Raw genomic sequence first — 10,309 nt, forward strand, 5'->3', positions numbered from 1 at the left:
GTGGGCGGGGCTTCGTTTTGAGGGCGGGTCTTCGTTTTGTGGGCGGGTCTTCGTTTTGTGGGCGGGTCTTCATTTTGAGGGCGGGTCTTCGTTTTGAGGGCGGGTCTCCGTTTTGTGGGCGGGGCTTCGTTTTGAGGGCGGGTCGTCGTTTTGAGGGCGGCTCTTCGCTTTGTGGGCCGGTCTTCGTTTTGTGGACGGGTCTTCGTTTTGTGGGCGCCTCTTCGTTTGGTGGGCGGGTCTTCATTTTGTGGGCGGGTCTTCGTTTTGTGGGCGGGTCTTCATTTTGTGGGCGGGTCTTCGTTTTGTGGGCGGGTCTTCGTTTTGAGGGCGGGTCTTCGTTTTGTGGGCGGGTCTTCGTTTTGAGGGCGGGTCTTCGTTTTGTGGGCGGGTCTTCGTTTTGTGGGCGGGTCTTCGTTTTGTGGGCGGGTCTTCGTTTTGTGGGCGGGTCTTCGTTTTGAGGGCGGGTCTTCGTTTTGTGGGCGGGTCTTCGTTTTGTGGGCGGGTCTTCGTTTTGTGGGCGGGTCTTCGTTTTGTGGGCGGGTCTTCGTTTTGAGGGCGGGTCTTCGTTTTGTGGGCGGGGCTTCGTTTTGTGGGCGGGTCTTCGTTTTGTGGGCGGGTCTTCGTTTTGTGGGCGGGTCTTCGTTTTGTGGGCGGGTCTTCGTTTTGTGGGCGGGTCTTCGTTTTGTGGGCGGGTCTTCGTTTTGTGGGCGGGTCTTCATTTTGTGGGCGGGTCTTCGTTTTGTGGGCGGGTCTTCGTTTTGTGGGCGGGTCTTCGTTTTGTGGGCGGGTCTTCGTTTTGTGGGCGGGTCTTCGTTTTGTGGGCGGGTCTTCGTTTTGTGGGCGGGTCTTCGTTTTGTGGGCGGGTTTTCATTTTGTGGGCGGGTCTTCGTTTTGTGGGCGGGTCTTAGTTTTGTGGGCGGGTCTTCGTTTTGAGGGCGGGGCTTCGTTTTGTGGGCGGGTCTTCGTTTTGTGGGCGGGTCTTCGTTTTGTGGGCGGGTCTTCGTTTTGTGGGCGGGTTTTCGTTTTGAGGGCGGGGCTTCGTTTTGTGGGCGGGTCTTCGTTTTGTGGGCGGGTCTTCGTTTTGTGGGCGGGTCTTCGTTTTGTGGGCGGGTCTTCGTTTTGTGGGCGGGTCTTCGTTTTGTGGGCGGGTCTTCATTTTTTGGGCGGGTCTTCGTTTTGTGGGCGGGTCTTCGTTTTGTGGGCGGGTCTTCGTTTTGTGGGCGGGTCTTCGTTTTGTGGGCGGGTCTTCGTTTTGTGGGCGGGTCTTCATTTTTTGGGCGGGTCTTCGTTTTGTGGGCGGGTCTTCGTTTTGTGGGCGGGTCTTCGTTTTGTGGGCGGGTCTTCGTTTTGTGGGCGGGTCTTCATTTTGTGGGCGGGTCTTCGTTTTGTGGGCGGGTCTTCGTTTTGTGGGCGGGTCTTCGTTTTGTGGGCGGGTCTTCGTTTTGTGGGCGGGTCTTCGTTTTGTGGGCGGGTCTTCGTTTTGTGGGCGGGTCTTCGTTTTGTGGGCGGGTCTTCGTTTTGTGGGCGGGTCTTCGTTTTGTGGGCGGGTCTTCGTTTTGTGGGCGGGTCTTCGTTTTGTGGGCGGGTCTTCGTTTTGTGGGCGGGTCTTCGTTTTGTGGGTGGGTCTTCGTTTTGTGGGCGGGTCTTCGTTTTGTGGGCGGGTCTTCGTATTGTGGGCGGGTCTTCGTTTTGTGGGCGGGTCTTCGTTTTGTGGGCGGGTCTTCGTTTTGTGGGCGGGTCTTCGTTTTGTGGGCGGGGCTTCGTTTTGTGGGCGGGTCTTCGTTTTGTGGGCGGGTCTTCGTTTTGTGGGCGGGGCTTCGTTTTGTGGGCGGGTCTTCGTTTTGTGGGCGGGGCTTCGTTTTGTGGGCGGGTCTTCGTTTTGTGGGCGGGTCTTCGTTTTGTGGGCGGGTCTTCGTTTTGTGGGCGGGGCTTCGTTTTGTGGGCGGGTCTTCGTTTTGTGGGCGGGGCTTCGTTTTGTGGGCGGGTCTTCGTTTTGTGGGCGGGTCTTCGTTTTGTGGGCGGGTCTTCGTTTTGTGGGCGGGGCTTCGTTTTGTGGGCGGGTCTTCGTTTTGAGGGCGGGGCTTCGTTTTGTGGGCGGGTCTTCGTTTTGTGGGCGGGTCTTCGTTTTGTGGGCGGGTCTTCGTTTTGTGGGCGGGGCTTCGTTTTGTGGGCGGGTCTTCGTTTTGTGGGCGGGGCTTCGTTTTGTGGGCGGGCCTTCGTTTTGTGGGCGGGTCTTCGTTTTGTGGGCGGGTCTTCGTTTTGTGGGCGGGGCTTCGTTTTGTGGGCGGGTCTTCGTTTTGTGGGGGGGGCTTCGTTTTGTGGGCGGGGCTTCGTTTTGTGGGCGGGGCTTCGTTTTGTGGGCGGGTCTTCGTTTTGTGGGCGGGGCTTCGTTTTGTGGGCGGGGCTTCGTTTTGTGGGCGGGGCTTCGTTTTGTGGGCGGGTCTTCGTTTTGTGGGCGGGGCTTCGTTTTGTGGGCAGGTCTTCGTTTTGTGGGCGGGGCTTCGTTTTGTGGGCGGGGCTTCGTTTTGTGGGCGGGGCTTCGTTTTGTGGGCGGGTCTTCGTTTTGTGGGCGGGGCTTCGTTTTGTGGGCGGGTCTTCGTTTTGTGGGCGGGTCTTCGTTTTGTGGGCGGGGCTTCGTTTTGTGGGCGGGGCTTCGTTTTGTGGGCGGGGCTTCGTTTTGTGGGCGGGTCTTCGTTTTGTGGGCGGGTCTTCGTTTTGTGGGCGGGTCTTCGTTTTGTGGGCGGGGCTTCGTTTTGTGGGCGGGGCTTCGTTTTGTGGGCGGGGCTTCGTTTTGTGGGCGGGGGTTCGTTTTGTGGGCGGGTCTTCATTTTGTGGGCGGGTCTTCGTTTTGTGGGCGGGGCTTCGTTTTGTGGGCGGGTCTTCGTTTTGTGGGCGGGTCTTCGTTTTGTGGGCGGGGCTTCGTTTTGTGGGCGGGGCTTCGTTTTGTGGGCGGGGCTTCGGTTTGTTGGCGGGTCTTCGTTTTGTGGGCCGGTCTTCGTTTTGTGGGCTGGGCTTGATTTTGGGGGCCGGTCTTTAGTTTGTGGGGGGGTCTTCATTTTGTGGGCGGGTCTTCGTTTTGTGGGCGGGTCTTCATTTTGTGGGCGGGTCTTCGTTTTGTGGGCGGGTCTTCATTTTGTGGGCGGGTCTTCGTTTTGTGGGCGGGTCTTCGTTTTGTGGACGGGTCTTCGTTTTGTGGGCGGGTCTTCGTTTTGTGGACGGGTCTTCGTTTTGTGGGCGGGTCTTCGTTTTGTGGGCGGGTCTTCGTTTTGTGGGCGGGTCTTCATTTTGTGGGCGGGTCTTCGTTTTGTGGGCGGGTCTTCATTTTGTGGGCGGGTCTTCGTTTTGTGGGCGGGTCTTCATTTTGTGGGCGGGTCTTCATTTTGTGGGCGGGTCTTCGTTTTGTGGGCGGGTCTTCATTTTGTGGGCGGGTCTTCATTTTGTGGGCGGGTCTTCGTTTTGTGGGCGGGTCTTCATTTTGTGGGCGGGTCTTCATTTTGTGGGCGGGTCTTCGTTTTGTGGGCGGGTCTTCATTTTGTGGGCGGGTCTTCATTTTGTGGGCGGGTCTTCATTTTTTGGGCGGGTCTTCGTTTTGTGGGCGGGTCTTCGTTTTGTGGGCGGGTCTTCGTTTTGTGGGCGGGTCATCGTTTTGTGGGCGGGTCTTCATTTTTTGGGCGGGTCTTCGTTTTGTGGGCGGGTTTTCATTTTGTGGGCGGGTCTTCGTTTTGTGGGCGGGTCTTCGTTTTGTGGGCGGGTTTTCGTTTTGTGGGCGGGTCTTCGTTTTGTGGGCGGGTCTTCGTTTTGTGGGCGGGTCTTCATTTTGTGGGCGGGTCTTCGTTTTGTGGGCGGGTCATCGTTTTGTGGACGGGTCTTCGTTTTGTGAGCGGGTCTTCGTTTTGTGAGCGGGTCTTCGTTTTGTGGGCGGGTCTTCGTTTTGTGGGCGGGTCTTCGTTTTGTGGGCGGGTCTTCGTTTTGTGGGCGGGTGTTCGTTCTGTGGGCGGGTCTTCGTTTTGTGGGCGGGTTTTCGTTTTGTGGGCGGGTCTTCGTTTTGTGGGCGGGTCTTCGTTTTGTGGGCGGGTCTTCATTTTTTGGGCGGGTCTTCGTTTTGTGGGCGGGTCATCGTTTTGTGGACGGGTCTTCGTTTTGTGGGCGGGTCTTCGTTTTGTGGGCGGGTCATCGTTTTGTGGGCGGGTCTTCGTTTTGTGGGCGGGTCTTCGTTTTGTGGGCGGGTCTTCATTTTTTGGGCGGGTCTTCGTTTTGTGGGCGGGTCTTCATTTTGTGGGCGGGTCATCGTTTTGTGGGCGGGTCTTCGTTTTGTGGGCGGGTCTTCGTTTTGTGGGCGGGTCTTCGTTTTGTGGGTGGGTCTTCGTTTTGTGGGCGGGTCTTCATTTTTTGGGCGGGTCTTCGTTTTGTGGGCGGGTCTTCATTTGTGGGCGGGTCTTCGTTTTGTGGGCGGGGCTTCGTTTTGTGGGCGGGTCTTCATTTGTGGGCGGGTCTTCGTTTTGTGGGCGGGGCTTCGTTTTGTGGGCGGGTCTTCATTTGTGGGCGGGTTTTCATTTTGTGGGCGGGTCTTCGTTTTGTGGGCGGGTCTTCGTTTTGTGGGCGGGTTTTCATTTTGTGGGCGGGGCTTCGTTTAATGGGCGGGTCTTCGTTTTGTGGGCGGGTCTTCATTTGTGGGCGGGTCTTCGTTTGTGGGCGGGTTTTCGTTTTGTGGGCGGGTCTTCGTTTTGTGGGCGGGGCTTCGTTTAATGGGCGGGTCTTCGTTTTGTGGGCGGGTCTTCGTTTTGTGGGCGGGTCTTCGTTTTGTGGGTGGGTCTTCGTTTTGTGGGCGGGTCTTCATTTTGTGGGTGGGTCTTCGTTTTGTGGGCGGGTCTTCGTTCTGTGGGCGGGTCTTCGTTTTGTGGGCGGGTCTTCGTTTTGTGGGCGGGTCTTCGTTTTGTGGGCGGGTCTTCGTTTTGTGGGCGGGTTTTCATTTTGTGGGCGGGGCGTCGTTTTGTGGGCGGGTGTTCGTTTTGTGGGCGGGTGTTCGTTTTGTGGGCGGGGCTTCGTTTTGTGGGCGGGTCTTCGTTTTGTGGGCGGGTCTTCATTTTGTGGGTGGGTCTTCGTTTTGTGGGCGGGTCTTCGTTTTGTGGGCGGGTCTTCGTTTTGTGGGTGGGTCTTCGTTTTGTGGGCGGGTCTTCATTTTGTGGGTGGGTCTTCGCTTTGTGGGCGGGTCTTCGTTTTGTGGGCGGGTGTTCGTTTTGTGGGCGGGTCTTCGTTTTGTGGGCGGGGCTTCGTTTTGTGGGCGGGTCTTCGTTTTGTGGGCGGGTCTTCGTTTTGTGGGTGGGTCTTCGTTTTGTGGGCGGGTCTTCGTTTTGTGGGCGGGTCTTCATTTTGTGGGCGGGTCTTCATTTTGTGGGCGGGTCTTCGTTTTGTGGGTGGGTCTTCGTTTTGTGGGCGGGTCTTCGTTTTGTGGGCGGGGCTTCGTTTTGTGGGCGGGTCTTCGTTTTGTGGGTGGGTCTTCGTTTTGTGGGTGGGTCTTCGTTTTGTGGGCGGGTCTTCGTTTTGTGGGCGTGTCTTCAGTTTGTGGGTGGGTCTTCGTTTTGTGGCCGGGTCTTCGCTTTGTGGGCGCGTCTTCGATTTGTGGCTGGGCCTTCGTTTTGTGTGCCGGTCTTCGTTTTGTGGGCGGGTCTTCGTTTTGTGGGTGGGTCTTCGTTTTGTGGGCGGGTCTTCGTTTTGTGGGCGGGTCTTCGTTTTGTGGGCGGGTCTTCGTTTTGTGGGCGGGTCTTCGTTTTGTGGGCGGGTCTTCGTTTTGTGGGCGAGTCTTCGTTTTGTGGGTGGGTCTTCGTTTTGTGGGCGGGTCTTCGTTTTGTGGGCGGGGCTTCGTTTTGTGGGCGGGTCTTCGTTTTGTGGGCGGGTCTTCGTTTTGTGGGCGGGTCTTCGTTTTGTGGGCGGGTCTTCGTTTTGTGGGCGGGTCTTCGTTTTGTGGGCGGGTCATCGTTTTGTGGGCGGGTCTTCGTTTTGTGGGCGGGTCTTCGTTTTGTGGGCGGGTCTTCGTTTTGTGGGCGGGTCTTCGTTCTGTGGGCGGGGCTTCGTTTTGTGGGCGGGGCTTCGTTTTGTGGGCGGGTCTTCGTTTTGTGGGCGGGTCTTCGTTTTGTGGGCGGGTCTTCGTTTTGTGGGCGGGTCTTCGTTTTGTGGGCGGGGCTTCGTTTTGTGGGCGGGGCTTCGTTTTGTGGGCGGGGCTTCGTTTTGTGGGCGGGTCTTCGTTTTGTGGGCGGGTCTTCGTTTTGTGGGCGGGTCTTCGTTTTGTGGGCGGGTCTTCGTTTTGTGGGTGGGTCTTCGTTTTGTGGGCGGGGCTTCGTTTTGTGGGCGGGGCTTCGTTTTGTGGGCGGGTCTTCATTTGTGGGCGGGTTTTCATTTTGTGGGCGGGTCTTCGTTTTGTGGGCGGGTCTTCGTTTTGTGGGCGGGTCTTCGTTTTGTGGGCGGGTCTTCGTTTTGTGGGCGGGTCTTCGTTTTGTGGGTGGGTCTTCGTTTTGTGGGCGGGGCTTCGTTTTGTGGGCGGGGCTTCGTTTTGTGGGTGAGTCTTCGTTTTGTGGGCGGGTCTTCGTTTTGTGGGCGGGTCTTCGTTTTGTGGGCGGGTCTTCGTTTTGTGGGCGGGTCTTCGTTTTGTGGGCGGGTCTTCGTTTTGTGGGCGGGTCTTCGTTCTGTGGGCGGGGCTTCGTTTTGTGGGCGGGGCTTCGTTTTGTGGGCGAGTCTTCATTTTGTGGGCGGGTCTTCGTTTTGTGGGCGGGTCTTCGTTTTGTGGGCGGGTCTTCGTTTTGTGGGCGGGTCTTCGTTCTGTGGGCGGGTCTTCGTTTTGTGGGCGGTTCTTCGTTCTGTGGGCGGGGCTTCGTTTTGTGGGCGGGTCTTCGTTTTGTGGGCGGGTCTTCGTTTTGTGGGCGGGTCTTCGTTTTGTGGGCGGGTCTTCGTTTTGTGGGCGGGTCTTCGTTTTGTGGGCGGGTTTTCATTTTGTGGGCGGGTCTTCGTTTTGTGGGCGGGGCTTCGTTTTGTGGGCGGGTCTTCGTTTTGTGGGCGGGTCTTCATTTGTGGGCGGGTCTTCGTTTTGTGGGCGGGTCTTCGTTTTGTGGGCGGGGCTTCGTTTTGTGGGCGGGTCTTCGTTTTGTGGGCGGGTCTTCGTTTTGTGGGCGGGTCTTCCTTTTGTGGGCGGGTCTTCGTTTTTTGGGCGGGTCTTCGTTTTGTGGGCGGGTTTTCGTTTTGTGGGCGGGTCTTCGTTTTTTGGGCGGGTCTTCGTTTTGTGGGCGGGTCTTCGTTTTGTGGGCGGGTCTTCGTTTTGTGGGCGGGTCTTCGTTTTGTGGGCGGGTCTTCGTTTTGTGGGCGGGTCTTCGTTTTGTGGGCGGGTCTTCGTTTTGTGGGCGGGCCTTCGTTTTGTGGGTGGGTCTTCGTTTTGTGGGCGGGGCTTCGTTTTGTGGGCGGGTCTTCGTTTTGTGAGCGGGTCTTCGGTTTGTGGGCGGGGCTTCGTTTTGTGGGCGGGTCTTCGTTTTGTGGGCGGGTCTTCGTTTTGTGGGCGGGTCTTCGTTTTGTGGGCGGGTCTTCGTTTTGTGGGCGGGTCTTCGTTTTGTGGGCGGGTCTTCGTTTTGTGGGCGGGCCTTCGTTTTGTGGGTGGGTCTTCGTTTTGTGGGCGGGTCTTCGTTTTGTGGGCGGGTCTTCGTTTTGTGAGCGGGTCTTCGTTTTGTGGGCGGGTCTTCGTTTTGTGGGCGGGTCTTCGTTTTGTGGGCGGGTCTTCGTTTTGTGGGCGGGTCTTCGTTTTGTGGGCGGGTCTTCGTTTTGTGGGCGGGTCTTGGTTTTGTGGGCGGGTTTTCGTTTTGTGGGCGGGTCTTCGTTTTGTGGGCGGGTCTTCGTTTTGTGGGCAGGTCTTCGTTTTGTGGGCGGGTTTTTGTTTTGTGGGGGGGTCTTCGTTTTGTGGGCGGGTCTTCGTTTTGTGGGCGGGTCTTCGTTTTGTGGGCGGGTCTTCGTTTTGTGGGCGGGTCTTCGTTTTGTGGGCGGGTCTTCGTTTTGTGGGCGGGTCTTCGTTTTGTGGGTGGGTCTTCGTTTTGTGGGCGGGTCTTCGTTTTGTGGGCGGGTCTTCGTTTTGTGAGCGGGTCTTCGTTTTGTGGGCGGGTCTTCGTTTTGTGGGCGGGTCTTCGTTTTGTGGGCGGGTCTTCGTTTTGTGGGCGGGTCTTCGTTTTGTGAGCGGGTCTTCGTTTTGTGAGCGGGTCTTCGTTTTGTGGGCGGGTCTTCGTTTTGTGGGCGGGTCTTCGTTTTGTGGGCGGGTCTTCGTTTTGTGGGCGGGTCTTCGTTTTGTGAGCGGGTCTTCGTTTTGTGGGCGGGTCTTCGTTTTGTGGGCGGGTCTTCGTTTTGTGGGCGGGTCTTCGTTTTGTGGGCGGGTCTTCGTTTTGTGGGCGGGTCTTCGTTTTGTGAGCGGGTCTTCGTTTTGTGAGCGGGTCTTAGTTTTGTGAGCGGGTCTTCCTTTTGTGGGCGGGTCTTCGTTTTGTGGGCGGGTCTTCGTTTTGTGGGCGGGTCTTCGTTTTGTGGGCGGGTCTTCGTTTTGTGAGCGGGTCTTCGTTTTGTGAGCGGGTCTTCGTTTTGTGGGTGGGTCTTCGTTTTGTGGGCGGGTCTTCGTTTTGTGAGCGGGTCTTCGTTTTGTGAGCGGGTCTTCGTTTTGTGGGTGGGTCTTCGTTTTGTGAGCGGGTCTTCGTTTTGTGGGCGGGTCTTCGTTTTGTGGGCGGGTCTTCGTTTTGTGGGTGGGTCTTCGTTTTGTGAGCGGGTCTTCGTTTTGTGGGCGGGTCTTCGTTTTGTGGGCGGGTCTTCGTTTTGTGGGCGGGTCTTCATTTGTGGGCGGGGCTTCGTTTTGTGGGCGGGTCTTCGTTTTGTGGGCGGGTCTTCGTTTTGTGGGCGGGTCTTCGTTTTGTGGGCGGGTCTTCATTTTGTGGGCGGGTCTTCGTTTTGTGGGCGGGCTTTCGTTTTGTGGGCGGGTCTTCGTTTTGTGGGCGGGTCTTCGTTTTGTGGGCGGGTCTTCGTTTTGTGGGCGGGTCTTCATTTGTGGGCGGGGCTTCGTTTTGTGGGCGGGTCTTCGTTTTGTGGGCGGGTCTTCGTTTTGTGGGCGGGTCTTCGTTTTGTGGGCGGGTCTTCGTTTTGTGGGCGGGTCTTCGTTTTGTGGGCGGGTCTTCGTTTTGTGGGCGGGTCTTCGTTTTGTGGGCGGGTCTTCGTTTTGTGGGCGGGTCTTCGTTTTGTGGGCGGGTCTTCGTTTTGTGGGCGGGGCTTCGTTTTGGGGGGGGGTCTTCATTTTGTGGGGGGGTCTTCGTTTTGTGGGCGGGTCTTCGTTTTGTGGGCGGGTCTTCGTTTTGTGGGCGGGTCTTCGTTTTGTGGGCGGGTCTTCGTTTTGTGGGCGGGTCTTCATTTTGTGGGCGGGTCTTCGTGTTGTGGGCGGGTCTTCATTTTGTGGGCGGGCTTTCGTTTTGTGGGCGGGTCTTCGTTTTGTGGGCGGGTCTTCGTTTTGTGGGCGGGTCTTCGTTTTGTGGGCGGGTCTTCGTTTTGTGGGCGGGTCTTCGTTTTGTGGGCGGGTCTTCATTTTGTGGGGGGGTCTTCGTTTTGTGGGGGGGTCTTCGTTTTGTGGGCGGGTCTTCGTTTTGTGGGCGGGGCTTCGTTCTGTGGGCGGGTCTTCGTTTTGTGGGCGGGGCTTCGTTCTGTGGGCGGGTCTTCGTTTTGTGGGCGGGTCTTCGTTTTGTGGGCGGGTCTTCGTTTTGTGGGCGGGTCTTCGTTTTGTGGGCGGGTCTTCGTTTTGTGGGCGGGTCTTCGTTTTGTGGGCGGGTCTTCGTTTTGTGGGCGGGGCTTCGTTCTGTGGGCGGGTCTTCGTTTTGTGGGCGGGGCTTCGTTCTGTGGGCGGGTCTTCGTTTTGTGGGCGGGTCTTCGTTTTGTGGGCGGGTCTTCGTTTTGTGGGCGGGTCTTCGTATTGTGGGCGGGTCTTCGTTTTGTGGGCGGGTCTTCGTTTTGTGGGCGGGTCTTCGTTTTGTGGGCGGGTCTTCGTGTTGTGGGCGGGTCTTCGTTTTGTGGGCGGGTCTTCGTTTTGTGGGCGGGTCTTCGTTTTGTGGGCGGGTCTTCGTTTTGTGGGCGGGTCTTCATTTTGTGGGTGGGTCTTCGTTTTGTGGGCGGGTCTTCGTTTTGTGGGCGGGTCTTCGTTTTGTGGGCGGGTCTTCGTTTTGTGGGCGGGTCTTCGTTTTGTGGGCGGGTCTTCGTTTTGTGGGCGGGTCTTCATTTTGTGGGCGGGTCTTCGTTTTGTGGGCGGGTCTTCGTTTTG

The sequence above is a fragment of the Penaeus vannamei genome, chromosome 31, assembly GCF_042767895.1.
Source record: "Penaeus vannamei isolate JL-2024 chromosome 31, ASM4276789v1, whole genome shotgun sequence".
Taxonomy (NCBI): domain Eukaryota; kingdom Metazoa; phylum Arthropoda; class Malacostraca; order Decapoda; family Penaeidae; genus Penaeus; species Penaeus vannamei.